Here is a 14,864-nt window from a genome sequence, read left to right on the forward strand (position 1 = left end):
ACCAACGATGCTACTTCAATGCTTCTTTTAGCCACTCCAATTATTTCACACGAACTTATAGTTTGGTGTAGTTTGATGCAGTTTGGTGCATTAAGGGTTAACTCTTGAATCTTATGTTTTACGCCGAACACCGGAACCTCACCAGAATTGTTCCCTGTCCAACTTGATCCGGTCCGATCCATTCCATCCACCAAGTTTACATTTTGTCAATAATGAAAAAAAATTGGATGGAAATATCAAATATGTTGTAAATTATTACTAGAATCATTTTTCATAAACGTAAAAAAGGCCGAAAAGCCTGGTTATAACTTAAATTCCATGGGTCATGGCCTCATGGGGAATTAGGCCTACGACAGTGTGCCACGACAGGTGCTCTGGGAGTGCTTGGAGGGTACAAGAGTGCCCAGGAAATACATAGAGATAATTATGGATATGTATACCAGGAGTGAAACAAGTGTCCGTGCGCCAGTGGGGGATACTGATTTCTTTCCTGTAGAGGTAGGTCTTCACCAGGGGTCAGCGTTGAGCCCTTTTCTTTTTGCAGTAGTCTTGGATGATGTAAGGCCCCGTTACCGGTAACCCTACTTTCGTGTTGGATTTACTCATAAACACAGTTCTAAATATCAGAGTTAATTAAAAACTTTACGCGGAATATAAAACTTTCATAAAACATTACATATCAATTCATAATCATGTCTTAAAACATTCCTCTTGTCTTTCAAAATCAAAACATAACTTAATAAACATATCAGATCTTCAGATGCCAGGCTTTAGTCTTCTGCCATGTGTCCTCCACTCAAGCCAGCTGTCTCATCCTACTCACCTGCGTGCATACTAAAAGTCAGCTACGCTGAGTGAGTTCTAGTTAATCATACACTACCATACAATACCTTGTTACATACATACGTACTTAACCTCATAACTTTCTTTCATACACACATAAGTACTCATACCTTCATTCTTACTTACATACTTTCTTTACATTCATAATCATACGTTTTAAAGAGCCTTTCGCCCTATAACCTCACAGATATTATAAGGGTCTGGTCCCTAACATCACAGATATTATAAGGGTCTGGTCCCTAACATCACAGATATTATAAGGGTCTGGTCCCTAACATCACAGATATTATGAGGGTCTGGTCCCTAACATCACAGATATTATTAGGGTCTGGTCCCTAACATCACAGATATTATTAGGGTCTGGTCCCTTGTTTTCGAATATTAGTAGGGTTCGATTCCCTCTTCGTTACCATACAACCATACATCATACCTCGAGTATTATTAGGGCTCGGTACCCTTTTCGTAACCATACAACCATACAACCGTTATTTCCTTTTTTTATTAACTTTATTACGTTCATACACATAAACATACATATCATACTTGCCATATTTATAACGTTACAACCTGACAGTACGTGCAATATCCGAAGATCGTTCACGTACCATCAAGCAATCATTCATACATATCATACTTACCATATTTATAACGTTACAACCTGACAGTACGTGCAATATCCGAAGATCGTTCACGTACCATCAAGCAATCATTCATACATATCATACTTACCATATTTATAACGTTACAACCTGACAGTACGTGCAATATCCGAAGATCGTTCACGTACCATCAAGCAATCATTCATACATATCACATATATCACATATGGCATACACTTATCACTTAGGATAAATGTATTAACAACACATCAAGTATGCACACAGCCCCGAAAACATAACAAGGAATGGGGCTAGAAACTCACCTGGATCCTGTTACGCTCGCCGTTGATTGTAATTCCTTTCTTTAACTGGGCTCGGCTAACTGTATAATATTTACACATATCAATTACTACTACTACTATTACTACTACTCATTTTCGATAACCGCCTTAACACATTTTCCATTAGGTTTTTAATTTATTTCATAAACGAACTTCACTTCAGGCGAATCTTGGAAACAACTTGGTTCTGGCTTGATTCGATCGAATAGGAACACGTTCGATCGAATAGGAACACGTTCGATCAAACAGGAACACGTTCGATCGAATACAACACGTTCGATCGAATACAACACTCATTCGATCGAATACAAAACTCATTCGATCGAATGAGTTGGAGACCATTCGGTTGCTTCCCTATTCGGTCGACTGGACTTGTTCGATCTACGCATTCGATCGAATGGACTGATTCGATCGACTGGTTCGATCGAATGAGTCTGATTCGACTCCTTCAAGCTGGGCGACGGAGAAACCCACGGGTTTTCCAGATTTTCCAGATTTTTTTGACCCAAAATCGAAGTTTTTGACATGGAAATGCTCGGGATTGAAAGGGCTATCGATTCCTAGTATTTTTAAACACAAAAGCTTGCATTTTGACACCAAAACAAGGCGGTTTTTGACCCGAAAACTCAAGTTACGTTTTTGCTCGATTTGAGGCCGAAATGGTTATGAAAACGGATGATTTTCGAGAGGGACTTACCAAAAACGATTAGGAACAAGATTGTGGACTCGGATTTGTGATTTGAGAACTTTCTCTCTCTAGCTTCTCTCTCTAGAAATGAGAGTGTTTGGGTGGGTGTAAGTGAAGGAAGATGGTGAAAATGGTGGAAGTGTCAAGAACTTTAGTTTATATACTACGGGTTTGGTTAGGCTCGGGTTGGCTTCCTACGGGTCGAGACAGGCCGAGTTCATAAAATGACTAAGCCCAAGACCCGTTCCTTACTCGACATTAAATAACTAAAACGTGAATTTACTAAACATAACTTTCTTTTATTTATCAATATAAAAATTTTAGGATGTTACAAGTCTTCCTCCCTTAAAGAGGTTTCGTCCCCGAAACCTAACTATTACATAAACAAACTAGGGTAAAACTTGCGCATCTCATCCTCAACTTCCCAAGTAGCATCTGATCCCTTGCGGTGTTTCCATATCACTTTGACCAAGGGTATAACCTTATGACGAAGCTGCTTCTCCTTGCGATCAACGATCTTTATCGGTTGCTCGATGTAGTTCAATTGTTCATCAACCTCGATGTCCATTAATGGCACGTGAGACTTGTCATCAGCTAGACACTTCCTCAGATGAGAGACATGGAAGGTTGAATGAATTCCTTCTAACTCATCGGGTAAGTCCAGTTTGTAAGCTACTTCACCCACACGTTTTACAATCTTGAACGGTCCAATGTACCTCGGACTCAACTTTCCTCTTTTCCTAAAACGGATAATCCCCTTCCAAGGCGAGACCTTAAGCATCACATTGTCACCAACGTCAAACTCAATTGGTCGTCGCCGCTTATCTGCATAAGACTTTTGTCTGTCTTGAGCGGCTTTCATTCTTGCTTTGATCTGATCGAACTTTGAAGACGTTTCTTGAACCACTTCTAGGCTTCCCATTTCTTTCTGACCAATCTCACCCCAACACACCGGGGTTCTACATCGTCTACCGTACAACATCTCAAACGGTGGCATACCGATACTTGAATGGTAACTGTTGTTATAGGAGAACTCTGCCAGATGCAGATGATCATCCCAACTTCCACCAAAATCTAAAACACAAGCACGTAGCATATCCTCAAGGGTTTGGATCGTCCGTTCGGACTGTCCATCAGTTTGAGGATGATACGCCGTACCGATGTTCAACCTCGTCCCCAAAGCTTCATGAAATTTCTTCCAGAACCTCGAAGTAAACCGTGTATCCCTATCAGACACGATCGATAACGGTACTCCATGCTTGGTTACCACTTCCTTGATGAACAAGCTTGCTAACGTTTCTGACGAGATGGCCTCTCGTGTGGGCAGAACGTGAGCACTCTTGGTCAAACGGTCCACAATCACCCAGATGGTATCATGTTGCTTAGCCGTACGAGGTAGCTTAGTTATGAAATCCATGGTGATGTGTTCCCATTTCCACTCAGGTATCTCTAGCGGTTGCATCTTCCCATAAGGCTTCTGATGCTCGGCTTTGACTTGTAAGCAAGTTAAGCACTTACTAACATAATCCACTACATCATTCTTCATTCCTGGCCACCAGTAATCTCTCTTCAGGTCTTGGTACATCTTTGTAGCTCCAGGATGGATTGAGTACCTTGACTTATGAGCTTCATCTAAGATTCGACTTCTAAGATCACCATGGCGTGGGATCCACATACGGTCGAACCTAGTTTTAACTCCATGAGTGTTTTCCACCAACTCATCTTGCTGGCCATAAATCCTTTCTTTCTTTACTAACCCTTCATCTACTAACACCTCCGACTGCACTTTGATGATTTCTTCAAAAAGACTTGAGTTCACAATCAGCTTGTATGACTTCACTGTTGCAAGGACTTCCTCATTCTTACGACTTAGCGCATCAGCAACCACGTTAGCTTTACCGGGGTAATACTTAATCTCACAGTCGTAATCCTTTATCAATTCTAACCATCTTCTCTGCCTCATGTTCAATTCTTTCTGCTCGAAGAAGTACTTTAAACTCTTATGATCGGTATAGATAGTACACTTAGTGCCGTACAGATAGTGCCTCCATATCTTAAGAGCATGCACTACAGCTGCTAACTCCAAATCATGCGTCGGATAAGTACTTTCATGGACCTTCAACTGTCTGGACGCGTAAGCTATCACCTTCCCTCGTTGCATCAACACGCAACCTAATCCTTGATGCGAAGCATCAGCACAAACAACGAAATCCTCGTCACCATCGGGTAGAGTAAGGATTGGAGCTTGCGTGAGTCTCTTCTTCAATTCTTCAAAGGCTTCTTCTTGAAATTTTCCCCAGCTGAATACTATCGACCTTCGGGTCATACCGGTCAGCGGTGCGGCTATCTTGGAGAAACCTTCGATGAATCTCCTGTAGTAGCCGGCTAACCCTAGGAAACTTCGTATATCAGTCGGATTTTGCGGAGTCTTCCAATTCGTTATCGCTTCAATCTTAGCTGGGTCCACGGTAATCCCTTCAGGATTAATCACGTGACCTAAAAATTGCACTTCTCTTAGCCAGAACGCGCACTTCGAAAACTTGGCGTACAACTTCTCTTTCTTCAGTGTCTCCAATACCTCTCTCAGATGCTCAGCATGGTCAGACTCGTTCTTTGAATAAATCAATATATCGTCAATGAAGACGATAACCGACTTATCCAACATCGGCCGACACACCCTATTCATCATGTCCATAAATGCTGCAGGAGCATTTGTTAGACCGAATGACATTACGAGGAACTCGTAGTGTCCATACCGCGTTCGGAACGCTGTCTTAGGGATGTCTGCCTCCTTCACCTTCAGCTGATGGTAGCCTGATCTGAGATCTATTCGTGAGAACCAACTTGAACCTTGCAGTTGGTCAAACAGATCATCGATCCTTGGCAAAGGATATCTATTCTTTACCGTAAGCTTATTCAACTCACGATAGTCTATGCACATTCTCATACTTCCATCCTTCTTTTTCACAAACAAAACCGGTGCGCCCCACGGAGAAACACTCGGTCTTATGAAACCTTTGTCGAGGAGTTCTTGCAGTTGTGACATCAATTCCTTCATCTCGGACGGTGCTAGACGGTAAGGCGCTTTTGCGACGGGCTGGGCTCCTGGTACTAGATCTATCTGAAATTCTATCTCTCGCTCAGGTGGCAACCCCGGAAGATCCTCAGGGAATACTTCTGGGTAGTCGCGCACAATAGGAACATTCTTCATTTCTTTCGTCTCGGCCGTAGCGTTGACAACATACGCCAGGTAGGCTCCGCACCCCCGCCTTAACAAACCCTCGGCTTTTATCATCGAAATGACATTAAGCCCACAACTCTCCTTATCACCATAAACCGTCACCGCACTACCATCCAATGACTTTAACCTTATCATCTTACTTTTACATACTATCTGAGCCTCAAACTCAGACAACCAATCCATACCCAAAACTACGTCGAACCCTCCCAAGGTCATAACGTACAAGGTAACCGGGAACTCATGCCCTTCCAATTCTATTTTACAGTTCTTAACCATATTCGTTATTTTAACCGAAGTGTCACTAGCGGTTTCTACTATCAGGGTCTCAGACACTCGGCAACATATCATTTTAGCTAGTTTACTAAATGGTGTGGCTACGAAACTTTTGTTTGCGCCCGAATCAAATAATACAGTAGCGGAAACACCGTTCACTAGAAACGTACCTGTGACAACATCCGGAATCTGCTTGGCTTGTTCTTGAGTCAGCATGTAGGCTCTGGTTCTTTGCCTAGCTTGACCAGCATCCTTCTTCCCGCTACCTCCAGCCTCACCATCGGTGCATTCCCTCGCCATGTGGCCTGTCTTGCCACATTTGTAACATGCTGGTTTTGCACTGCACTCATTGGCATAATGTCCTACCTTCCCACACTTATAGCAAACATTCGACCCAACTCTACACTCTCCAGCATGCATCTTTCCACACTTATGACATGTATCCGAACCCTTTCCCCATCTACACTCACCATTGTGTGCCTTGCCACAGGTCTTGCACGACCTGTTCTCCCAAACTCTCGGCTGCTTGTTCTTAGGGTTCCACATCTGGGTACCGGGTCGTTTAGCAGGAGCGACCCATTTCTTTTCTTTCTTCTCATCTCCCACCACCACATCATCCGCAGTTAAGTCTGCATAGACCATTTCTGCGAGTTCGACAGCAGAATCGAAAGTAGCAGGTTTACTTGTCCTGACTAGCATGCGGACTCTCTGTGGTAATCCCCTCACGTAACACTTGATCCTTTTAGCCTCGGTGTTGACCATATCAGGCACCAACCTAGACATTCGATTGAACTCGGTGGTGTACTCACGATGCGTCATCATACCGGCTTTTAAATTCTGGAACTTCATCTCCGTTCTTTCAACCTCGGCATCTGCACAGAACTTCTTCATTACCAACTCTTTCAAATCTTCCCACTTCATTGCTCCAATCTCATCCTTAGTCTTTCTCTGCTCCACACTTTCCCACCAATACATAGCCTCATCTACGAATGACTGAGTAGCATAACCCACAGCTTGGTCGGGACGGCATTCGCTAATGCGGATAACCTTGTCCATAGCGGTTATCCACTGGAGAGTAGCGATTGCGTCTCCTAAACCAGTCAGCTTTGGCGGGTCACAACCTTTAAAGGACTTATAGCTGCACCCACCTTGTCCTCCTCTCCTATCATCGACTTTCACAGACTTATCCCCACTCGAGGCCCCTCTTTCACCTTCCCCATCCCTTCTACCATCACCACCCGCCCCTTCAGCAGTTCGCTCACGGCTTCCAGCAGATCCTTCGGGATTCAGGTTCTTCACAGCAGCAACTACAGCCTGAACGATGGCTGCTTGAACTGCAGGGCTAAGTTGAACTTCCTCGTTGTTGTTCTGGTCTCCTCCAGCTGCGCTTCCTTCATCTTCGGTGTGGGAAGCTTCTTCCACCGAGGGTTGCCGGACAAGACGAGGCCTGCCACGACGCCCAGCGCGACCCCCAGTTTCAACAAATTCTCCAGCTCCAGCCATTAGTATTCTAAAGGGGAAAACACAAACATCATCACTCAAGGAACTATCTAGTACAAGGATAGTAAGGCTAACAGGTAATAACAGTGGCCAGTTGTGATTAGCTGATCACGTTACTTTCCGTGTCCTATACACTTCCTTTTATGAGTCTATTTGTGCTGGTTCTACTTAAGTAGTTAGTCAATTCAAACAATCAATTATTCCTATCCGTACCATTCTCATATCTTTTCTTTCTCATTAACATATATCATTTAATCATACCTTTCACCTTTACTGATCTTGCTTGAGCGACACATGGCATTCTTGAACTGGCATCTTCTTTCTTTTCTTACTTAAATCCCATTCTCTGTTCAAGTCTAAGCATGTAGGATGCTTAAATCTCTTGAACTTTGCTCTGATACCAACTTGTAAGGCCCCGTTACCGGTAACCCTACTTTCGTGTTGGATTTACTCATAAACACAGTTCTAAATATCAGAGTTAATTAAAAACTTTACGCGGAATATAAAACTTTCATAAAACATTACATATCAATTCATAATCATGTCTTAAAACATTCCTCTTGTCTTTCAAAATCAAAACATAACTTAATAAACATATCAGATCTTCAGATGCCAGGCTTTAGTCTTCTGCCATGTGTCCTCCACTCAAGCCAGCTGTCTCATCCTACTCACCTGCGTGCATACTAAAAGTCAGCTACGCTGAGTGAGTTCTAGTTAATCATACACTACCATACAATACCTTGTTACATACATACGTACTTAACCTCATAACTTTCTTTCATACACACATAAGTACTCATACCTTCATTCTTACTTACATACTTTCTTTACATTCATAATCATACGTTTTAAAGAGCCTTTCGCCCTATAACCTCACAGATATTATAAGGGTCTGGTCCCTAACATCACAGATATTATAAGGGTCTGGTCCCTAACATCACAGATATTATAAGGGTCTGGTCCCTAACATCACAGATATTATGAGGGTCTGGTCCCTAACATCACAGATATTATTAGGGTCTGGTCCCTAACATCACAGATATTATTAGGGTCTGGTCCCTTGTTTTCGAATATTAGTAGGGTTCGATTCCCTCTTCGTTACCATACAACCATACATCATACCTCGAGTATTATTAGGGCTCGGTACCCTTTTCGTAACCATACAACCATACAACCGTTATTTCCTTTTTTTATTAACTTTATTACGTTCATACACATAAACATACATATCATACTTGCCATATTTATAACGTTACAACCTGACAGTACGTGCAATATCCGAAGATCGTTCACGTACCATCAAGCAATCATTCATACATATCATACTTACCATATTTATAACGTTACAACCTGACAGTACGTGCAATATCCGAAGATCGTTCACGTACCATCAAGCAATCATTCATACATATCATACTTACCATATTTATAACGTTACAACCTGACAGTACGTGCAATATCCGAAGATCGTTCACGTACCATCAAGCAATCATTCATACATATCACATATATCACATATGGCATACACTTATCACTTAGGATAAATGTATTAACAACACATCAAGTATGCACACAGCCCCGAAAACATAACAAGGAATGGGGCTAGAAACTCACCTGGATCCTGTTACGCTCGCCGTTGATTGTAATTCCTTTCTTTAACTGGGCTCGGCTAACTGTATAATATTTACACATATCAATTACTACTACTACTATTACTACTACTCATTTTCGATAACCGCCTTAACACATTTTCCATTAGGTTTTTAATTTATTTCATAAACGAACTTCACTTCAGGCGAATCTTGGAAACAACTTGGTTCTGGCTTGATTCGATCGAATAGGAACACGTTCGATCGAATAGGAACACGTTCGATCAAACAGGAACACGTTCGATCGAATACAACACGTTCGATCGAATACAACACTCATTCGATCGAATACAAAACTCATTCGATCGAATGAGTTGGAGACCATTCGGTTGCTTCCCTATTCGGTCGACTGGACTTGTTCGATCTACGCATTCGATCGAATGGACTGATTCGATCGACTGGTTCGATCGAATGAGTCTGATTCGACTCCTTCAAGCTGGGCGACGGAGAAACCCACGGGTTTTCCAGATTTTCCAGATTTTTTTGACCCAAAATCGAAGTTTTTGACATGGAAATGCTCGGGATTGAAAGGGCTATCGATTCCTAGTACTTTTAAACACAAAAGCTTGCATTTTGACACCAAAACAAGGCGGTTTTTGACCCGAAAACTCAAGTTACGTTTTTGCTCGATTTGAGGCCGAAATGGTTATGAAAACGGATGATTTTCGAGAGGGACTTACCAAAAACGATTAGGAACAAGATTGTGGACTCGGATTTGTGATTTGAGAACTTTCTCTCTCTAGCTTCTCTCTCTAGAAATGAGAGTGTTTGGGTGGGTGTAAGTGAAGGAAGATGGTGAAAATGGTGGAAGTGTCAAGAACTTTCGTTTATATACTACGGGTTTGGTTAGGCTCGGGTTGGCTTCCTACGGGTCGAGACAGGCCGAGTTCATAAAATGACTAAGCCCAAGACCCGTTCCTTACTCGACATTAAATAACTAAAACGTGAATTTACTAAACATAACTTTCTTTTATTTATCAATATAAAAATTTTAGGATGTTACAGATGAGTTGTCAAAGTCGATTCAGGGGACTCTCCCGTGGTACATGATGTTCGCAGACGATATTGTGTTACTTGCTGAGAAAAAACAAGATCTAAACATGAGGCTTGAGGAGTGGCGAACAACCTTAGAGACAAAAGGTTTAAAGATTAGCCGATCTAAGACGGAGTACCTCCACTGTGATTTTGGTGGGATAAACAACAATGAAGACGCACAGATCACAATTGAAGGGCAGGTGGTCCCGCAGGTAACGAAGTTCAAGTATTTAGGATCATTTGTACAGAGAGATAGGGAATTAGACAGTGATGTCACCCACCGAGTTCAGGTAGGATGGTGTAGATGGAAAGCAGCCACATGTATATTGTGCGACAAGAGTTTCCCGACTAAACTAAAGGGAAAATTATATAGGGTGGCAGTTAGACCTGCAATGCTATATGGAACAGAGTGTTGGGCCATCAAGAAGGCACAAGTGCGGAAGATGGAGGTAGCAGAAATGAGAATGCTACGTTGGATGTGTGGGCACACAAGGCTAGACCGAATAAAAAACGTTGTGTTTCGCGAGAGATTAGGGGTGGCGAACATAGCAGACAAGATAAGAGAGTGGAGATTGAGATGGTTTGGACATGTAAAGAGAAGACAGACGACGAATCCTGTTAGATCCGTAGAAAACATTATTATAGAGGGGAGGAGGGGTAGAGGACGACCGAAATTGACTTGGGTTAAGAGGATTAGGCATGAGTTGATAGACCTAAACCTCTCCGAGGACATGGTTGAGGATAGGAATTCGTGGAGAAGTAGAATTAAAGTTAAGGATTTTTAGAGAGAATTGAATACCTTATGGCTTAGACTTAACTTATTTAGGTCGCATACCATAATGGTAGTTCCCTTACATATATTATTATTATTATAATTATTATTAGCTTTTATATAGCTGTTAAACTGTGATCTTATTATTAATATTATTATAATTAGTAGTAGTTTGTATATAACTGTTAACTTTGATTTCCTTTATTTTGCTTCATACACATGTACTTAGAGCCGAGGGTCTCTCTGGAAGCCACCTCTTCATTCCTTTGGATGGAGGTACGGTGTGCCTACATCCCACCCTCCCCAGACCCTACCTATAGCTTTGCTGTCGGTGGGATTTTACTGGGCATGATTGATTGATTGATTGATTGACTATGTCGGCCTGTTGGGCTTTTATCTATTGGGCTCAAATGCACACTAATTCAGGCTAGTATAACATATTTTCTTTTGATTATTTAATTATTGGCCTTGAGTTTTTCAATTTCACCTCACTCAAAACTAGAGGTGTAAAAAAAACCGGGTTGGGAACAGTTTTAGGCTAACCGAATTAAATTGGTTTGAGTTTAAAACCGGTTTCACCCAAACCGACTCAAACAGTCAGTTTCAGGACCGGTTCCTCTTAAGACCTACCAAATCGGTTGTAAAACCGAACCGGTTTAAGAAAAACCGGACCAAACCGACGTGACCAGGCCGAACTATCTTGCTTTTAAATCGGTTATAAACCTAACCGGTTTTGACCAACCGTTGACCAAACCGGTTCGGTTTGGGTTTGAAACCGGTTTTGTACACCTCTACTCTAAACTATGATGCTCATTAGTTAAGAAGAAGACACTATAATTCTCATAAAAACACAAGAAACATTATATAATTCTTTTGATCATCCTATTGTTAGTTTCAAGGTATAATTCGGTTTTCACTAACTTGCAAATAGTACAAATTGTTTCAATTGTTAGTCCAATGTGGAATATTTAATTTATACTAACTTGCAATTTGAACATAAATCCGAGCTTACCTACTGTGTTTTCTTCTTGTTCTTGCAAATATAGTATATTGAAAGTTGTATTCACTTAATAACTTACAACACTTCTTTCATGATAATTTGTATAGAATATATAGTTGTTTTATTTTAGTTTTATAGACCATTTTCTTACGATAAATAAAAGGAAACACGTGTAAGATTTCTAAAAGATAATATTTTATACCTAATAACGACTTTTCGACACCCAATGGTCTTTGGCGTATTAGTATCCAGGATTTTTGTAAAGTGGTTTCCATTTTTAAAAAAATTGGGTGTTTGAGCGCTAATACACTGATATAATACAATAATACTAAGTAGAATAAATTGTTATTCAAACACGTGATTTTTTTACTAAATTATGACAGATAAGTTAAATTTTTGAAAAATTATAAACATCTAAGTTATTACGGTTTAAATTTATATACAAGTCAAATCAGTTTTGGATGTTCGAGTAAATAAATTATACCTTAGATTTTGAATTTCACTCTCTTAACCGTTTGACATTTTGATAATGGTAAATGACAAGTCAAAAACAACAATATTGAAAACACAAAACTACAAGAACACGTGGTATGTTTTATATTGATATAAACGATATCTCTACATCTTTGTTTTTCCAAATGTTTAACTTAACTAGATTAGCTATTCAAAATTTTTTAAATCTTATAATTATTTTGATTTATAAGTGTTATACACGATTAAGGAAGTTTTGTAATACGTAGTCCAAAACTTGTATTTTTGCTTATTTTTTATAAGCAAAACTAAACATATATTTATAGTGTGATGATTGTGATCTAAAATAAATTTAATAGTTTGGTGACTTTAATATATAAAAAGTTAAATAGTTAGACAGCATCCATCTATGTTGTAAGCTAATATTTAATATTTGTTGTAAAATAATAACTATTTAACATTGAAAGTATATATTATTTTTTTAAAATTACTAATTTTTTTTCTATCTAGAAGACTTAAATTCAAGCTCTCCTAATCATTTGATGTTTTAAAGGTTTTGTAATTATCAATGGACACCAACGTCGTTGCTAAATTTATAGACATTATTGATTATTGTAACTATTACTATGGTTTTAACTAGAATTTCAAATAATGATCTCTCCATTGCAATAATAATAATAATTATTAATGCAATGATAAAAAATTAATCATGCAAAATTATGTGGTCCTCGAACCCACATTGTGATATGATGATGTTGCTAGCTAACCACAACCTATTATTTAACTACCAAAAGTTCAACTTTACACATAGTATTTAAATTATTTTCTAAAACAGTTTCTTTTAAATATCTTGAATGACTTGAGAACGGTGTTGCATAAATCTCGGTTAGGCACTGATTAATCCCTGATTAATTGATAGTCCATACTTTATTGATTAATTTTGGACTAGTCGGCTAATTAGTCGGTCAACGGTCAAACATGGCCAAAATCGGTGGTTTCCTACGAGATTACGACCAAAATCAGCGATTTCCAACGAGATTCCGACCAATATCAGTGGTTTTCGGCTAGATTCTGTAGGAAATCAGCGGTTTCTGACGATATCCTAGCAAAACCAGCGATTTTCAATGAGATTTCAACCAATTTCCGGCCAAAATATGTTTGCGTGTGTATAAAACTGAAAATTATACATTAAAATCCGATCCGATTAATCCCGATTAATCTCGAATAATCTTTTAATCGCTAGTCCCCACCTCACCGCCAGACTACCGACTAGGGATTTTTACAAAACTCATTGGGAAAAGTAAAAGTTTGAATTGGAGGCATAAATCTCCTTTCGGGGTATATGGGTAGTGGTTAGTTTCATCGGGTTCTCGGTAACACTGTCGCCTACCCTTCGGTGGACAAGCTCGTTTTGTGATTTTTAAAGGTTGCACGATTTTAGTTTTCAAGATCATTACTTTGTATTAAAGGCATTAAAACAACAATGACTGTGTATGATTATAATGCATATACACAACTAAATATTTTTAAAATAAAGAAAAAAACATTATAAGTATGTATATCAATACCCTTTTCTCTAACGTATGGTAAAACAGGGAACTAACGATTGGACACGAAGTATAGGGTAATGCAGACGTCAAGTAGTCAAGTGAGCTACTTACAAAATTTGGTCACAATCTATATCCGTCCATTCACCGAGGGGCACAAACAATACTTAACTTTGTTATAAACTCGCCGAACCCTGAGCTAACCGTCTACATATATTTATTAGCTTCTTTGGATTTAAATGTCAATACGTAAACCTAACATTGATTCATCACTATGCTTGTTCAACCAAAAAAACTAAACACCGTCATATTCATTTTTTATTACCCAATTACAAATTTTGTCCTTTAAAAAAAGCCAAATTACGGTTCGTGTCCTTTCCTTGCAGGCGGTGTCCTTTAAACTTTTTTTTTCTACACATTATGTCCTTTACGCTAACTGGGTTAGAAAAAGTCAGTTAAATGCCCTCACGTGAGACGCATGTGAGGGCATTTTTGTCTTTTTGCCTACCCTTCTTCTTCTTCTTCTTCTTCTTCTTCTTCTTCTTCTTCTTCTTCTTCTTCTGTATCTATTAACACACACACACATTTCATCACCATACCTCCCACTCTTCTTCTCCATCACCTTAATCGATGCCTCCACCATCGCCGGTTCTACTATCGCATGGTTTTAACATACAAACCCTAATCGATTTCGATTCTACTGATGCCGGGTTACAACTGTATTTGTCCCCCGTACCGTCATCTTGCACCTCTAGCCACCACTGTTATCTTGCCTGGCTATTATCGCCTATTTTCCATCTGATCTACTGTTGCCGGGTATCTTTGGGAAACCCTAGGCGGCGGTGTGACGGTGGCAGTAGTCCGATTGTGGTTCTGATTTCGATTGTTGCGGTTACAAGACGGTT

Source organism: Bidens hawaiensis, unplaced genomic scaffold (genome assembly GCF_021521415.1).
Source record: "Bidens hawaiensis isolate Kalapana, Puna unplaced genomic scaffold, B.hawaiensis_p1.1 tig00002772_1, whole genome shotgun sequence".
Lineage (NCBI taxonomy): Eukaryota > Viridiplantae > Streptophyta > Magnoliopsida > Asterales > Asteraceae > Bidens > Bidens hawaiensis.